Raw genomic sequence first — 5,530 nt, forward strand, 5'->3', positions numbered from 1 at the left:
GGTGAAGCTTCAAAAAACCCTAATTAGGGTAAAGGAAACAGTCCCATTTTCACATGCATGTACATGGAATCATGTACTGTGTGTGTGTGTGTGTTTACTTAATTATATTTACTTAATTACAGCACATAGTAAAATGGCTCTCCTGGGACTCGGTCTCGTTTTCTACAAACATCATAGTTAGCTTAAAAAATTCTTCTGATTTTAGATAAAACCACTATATTCTTCATCAGGGGCCTGGGACGCGTGCCAAAACTTAGCACCTGACAAGGTTGACCCTAGAACCCTGGACATTTTTGGAGAAGAAAAAGTGATACTAACAAAAAATATCGTCTAGTGATTGCAAATTAATAACTTTCATTGTTATCAGCACTTAGCGATTTTATTCAGCTAGAGGCTACTCTAGCAGTAATCAAGACGCCATCTTGCCCCGAGACTGGCCCGGGACTGAATGAAATAGCCCGTTCATAGTTGGTGCGATATCTTCAATTCGCCCCACGCTTCCGATTAGGCGCTGGTGGCGTCATCAGAAGCAAGCTGGTCTCGCATACCCTAAGTTGTAGGTTCGAATCCCGAATTTCTCTCCGAATCCAAGCAGTGACTGTCACCTGCCCAAAAAGTCTCTAAAGTGCATAACAAAGAAAAGGTGATGGCTTCTTCGGTCGTAGCTACTCGGCGCCTCCCAGCGTAGACACCTCACCACCACAGTATCGAAAAAGCTACTAGTACGATCACGAGACAAATGCTTCTCTGCTGACTAGGATACAACCTCGTCTGTAATTATTATAACTACCCTTTCGCATGTCCTCTGAAATGGTAGGACGAATTGAACCTAGTTTTGTTCACGTGATTATGATGCTATTCTTATTTGAAACGAGTTTAACGTTGATGTTAATTTGAATTCTTTATCAGCGTAAAAGGCGATCAAATGGGCGGAGAAAAAGGTGGAGCATCCTTTATGTATTTTCCCCCGACGAGCAGTCGAATCAAGTCTTGACTATTCCTCTTACTAGTAGATGAACTGTTGTCATGTGTGTGTGTGCGTGTGTTTTTTGATATGGACCTATCGTATGTGAGGTAATTCAAGGGTTTCTACAATGCCTGAACAGAATCAGAGATTTAGTTCTATTATATTCTGCCTTTTACATTCCCTAATTAGAGGAGTCGAATCAAGTCTTTACCATTTCTCTTACTAGTAGAAAAACAGTTGGTATGTGTGTGTGCGTGCGTTTTTGATATGGACCTATCGTATGTGAGGTAATTCAATGGTTTCTACAATGCCTGAGCAAAAATCAGAGACTTTGTTCTATCATATTTTGCCTTATACATTCCCTAATTATGAAGCGGCCTTGCTGTGGATGTGCTGTGTCTTGCGACACTGCTTCTAACCCAGGGCAGTGGACAGGATGCAGGGATGACCCGTCATTCAGGTGCCAAGATAAGAGGGAGGGAGGAGGGTGGAGGGGAGTCGAATATATAGGAAATGGAATGGGTGGGAGTGGTTTCTATGCCTTTTTCTTTTTGGCTACCTCCCGTGTAGGGGAAAAAAGCCTTTGGTATATGCATGTATGTAATTAGAATGAAGGTTCTTTTTGTTTCTTTTTTCTAATAATTCCCATGGGTGGAAAGCAAAACATATGAACAGCTGGGAGTCCACTGTTTCCCCTTCCTCCATGAAATTGTCATCAGGAAATGTATCACTTCCGAGGTATCTGAAATTGTCCAACTTCCTGTGTACGAGAGAAAATGTCGCTTTACTTTGTATGTTTGTAAAAAAAAAAAAGTCTTGTTCCTTTTACTTGCTGATGATGCATGAAAGTTTTATACATTATTTCGTTCATTTCTTTTAATTTAAAGATTCAACGCTAAGAATTTTTAATACTACTGAAAGTTGACTAATTTTATCTATGTGTCTGCGACCCTAACAACTTTATAATCTCCTATCTAAAAAAAATCTCATTTTCTCATATTTTAAATTTATCATCTTTTATCATTATGTTAACGTCATTCACCTCTGCCTTCCTACCTATCTTTACGGAGAACGTCCAACATTTCCTCATATTTAAATTTATTATCTTTTATCATTATGTTAACGTCATTCACCTCTGCCTTCCTACCTATCATTACGGGGAACGTCCAACATTTGCGGATGAAAATGCAGCTACAACAGAACAACAATCTGTTGAGTTGGGCTGAGTGAACATGAGGGTCGCTTACATGCCCCTTCGGAACCGTTACAATAACGTTAATAAACGTTACAGTAACGTTAATAATATATAGTAAATTTCACCGGTACCTGGTTTTCTTCAGACATATTTTTCTTGTATACTGTTTATCTAATACCTTCTGTATGGTGATGACCCTCAGTTAAGCAAACTGACACAGTATTAACCAAATAAAACCATGTCAGAGATTCGTCACGAACTTTTAATCTCTTCATTCCGGTCACGTCACCTCGATTGAATGTTATCGAAAACGTTAACCAGAATAACATCATTACATATGGCCACACAATCGAAGGGTTACACACAAACTCGATGTGTAGTCTGGCATCAAGCAGGCCCCAAACTGCCACATTCAATCCAAAGCGCCTCTCGCAGTACCAAACCGTCAAGGCAAACTCGAGGAAGCCTATACCAGTGTCCAGGTAATCATCCCCATGACGAACAGGTAAGACTAGTAAAGGGGTTCTAGTAGGGGGTGAGAAAGGGTGAAAGGTGTCTGCAGTGCAAAGAGGTTTGGGTGGTGGGTGGGGCATAGGGGCAGGGGTCATAATTTTCTTTTTTTTTATTCTAATTTTTTTTTATTGTCTTTATTTCGGGCTCTTTTGAGCCCGTGATGAGGGGGCGGGGGTCACAATGAATGAAGAATAGAGAATCCCTCACAGCCACAGTGTCCAGAACCACCCGCTGGAGGAGGCGGATGTGCTTATAAATGAATAAATAAACAAACATATAGAGATAGGGAGATAGATAGATACATAGATAGATAGATAGAGAGATAGAGAGAAGGATACATAGATAGAGAGATAGATAGAGAGATAGAGAGATAGAGAGAGAGATAGAGATAGAGAGATATGGAAATATAGATGTAGAGATAAAGATATAGATATAGAGATATAGATATAAAGATACAGATATATATATATATAGATATATAGATATAGATATCTATATAGATATATAGAAATATAGATATATATATAGAAATGGATATAGAGATAAATAGAGATACAGTAGATAGAGACAGAGATAAATGTAGAGACAGAGACAGAGACAGAGATAAATATAGAGATAGAGAGAGATACAGATACAGAGACAGATATAGAGATATATATAGAAAGAGAAATATATAGAGATAGATATAGAGATAGAGACAGAGACAGATATAGATATAGATAGATATAAAGATAGAGACAGAGATAGATATAGAGATAGTTATAGAGATAGAGACAGAGATAGAGATAGAGACAGTGGAGAGATATAGATATAGATATAGAGACAGAGACAGACAGACACAGAGAGAGACAAAGAGAGACAAAGACAGAGAGAGAGAGACAGACAGAGACAAAGACAGAGACAGACAGACAGTGACAGAGAGAGACAGACAGAGACAGAGAAAGAATGACAGACAGAGACAGAGACAGACAGACAGACAGACAGTAACAGAGATAGACAGACAGAGACAGAGAGAGACAGAGACAGACAAACAGAGACACAGACAGACAGACAGAGATAGAGATAGAGAGAGACAGAGAGAGAGAGAGAGAGAGAGATGCACAAACCACCCAATCCACTAATCCCATCATTACTTCAAGGTTCACGTCCAAGTGAATGAAATAGCCTAGCGGCAGTAGATACGAAAGAATGAGTATCGTCCACTACGAAATGTTTCCACACGGCGGAATAGATGGGTATGGTTTCTCTAGTCTCATTTCTGACCAGAATGGTATTAGAGTTGGCAATATTCTTTCAGAATTAATCAAGAATCTATGTTCCCTCTGCCAGGGATAATTTGTCTTTTGATCTTCTCCGTATGATGCTTTTTACTAAACAAGATGCAATGTTCCTATTTAACCTAATGTTCATTTATCTTTTTAGTGTCATTTTTGTGTATTCATATGTATCTATATGCATGAGCGCTAATATACAAGAATACGTTCAGATGTTGTGAACGACCTCAGTAAACGTCATTGCATATGTGAACGTGTTCAGTGAACATGGGGACGTAATCTGGTTTGTTCAGCATTTCAAGCACGAGCACAGGAGGCGCTTCAGAAAAGAGAAGAAGATTGTCCAGAGCGATCTCCCGAGAATCAAAAATGTTTTTCGAATTTTTGATTTCCTTTGTCAAGGAGCTTTGGGAGGCTTGGACCCAAGGACTGCAAGAGGCGAAGGCCAAGTGTCAGAAGGCCTGGACTTTGGTTCGGGGCTGCCTGGAGGAACAGCACCCCAAAGAAGCCCAAATTCTTGAAGACCCAGGAAGCCCATCACAGGAGAAGAACAAGGACCCTCAGGAGGACTGTTTGCCTGGTGACAGTTCCTCTTCTCGAGAAGTCAACGCACAAGAGGTCAAAGAGGAAAGCCAGATTGAAGGCTTGAAAATCAGCCCCAGAGAGGTCAAGGATTCCAGAAGCACAGTTCCAGAACGAAGACAATCTGGAGGTCAACGTGGTGGCCCTTCTCAGCGAAAGAACCACGTAAACACTCGATGCCATTATATCCATCAGCTGCAGAGCTTCAATGACCAATACAGAAGACTCTATGCGCGTGGCGTGAGTGCCACACAGCCAATGAACCTCTCCAACTACCAGGCATTCCAGGGCTACGTGCACAACTACGGCCAAAGAGGTTTCAACGGAAGGAGAGCACACCGCAGCAACTTTGGTTATTACTGAAGCAGCAGCACTCCAGTACGCAGGCATTCAACGCCAAAAGGCTCTACAAATTTTGTTTCCTTTAAAATGGTCACCAGTATCCGGTACTAAGTCAGAAACCTCGTCAGAACAGTTTCTCTACGACGGAAATAAAGCTCAAAGACTAAGAAAGTCCAGAAAGCACGACAAGGTCCAGAAAAAAGTCTTAAAAATCTTTTTGGGTGGAGCTTCAAAAACCCTAATTAGGGCAAAGGAAACAGTCCCATTTTCACATACATGTACATGGATTCATGTACTATATGTGTGTGTGTGTGTTTACTTCATTGTATTTACTTAATTACAGCACATAGTAAAATGGCTCTCCTGGGACTCGGTCTCGTTTTCTACAAACATCATAGTTAGTTTAAAAATTTCTCATGGTTTTAGATAAGATCACTATATTCATCATCAGGGGGCTGGGACGCGTACCAAAACTTAGCACCTGACAAGGTTGACCCTAGAACCCTGGAAATTTTTGGAGAAGAAAAAGTAATACTCTAAAAAAATAACGTCTAGTGATTGCAAATGAATAACTTTCATTGTTATCAGCACTTAGCGATTTTATTCAGCTAGAGGCTACTTTAGCAGTAATCAAGACGCCATCTTGCCCCGAGACTG

This window comes from Oratosquilla oratoria, chromosome 38 (genome assembly GCF_046742065.1).
Source record: "Oratosquilla oratoria isolate Oo_2021 chromosome 38, ASM4674206v1, whole genome shotgun sequence".
Taxonomy (NCBI): domain Eukaryota; kingdom Metazoa; phylum Arthropoda; class Malacostraca; order Stomatopoda; family Squillidae; genus Oratosquilla; species Oratosquilla oratoria.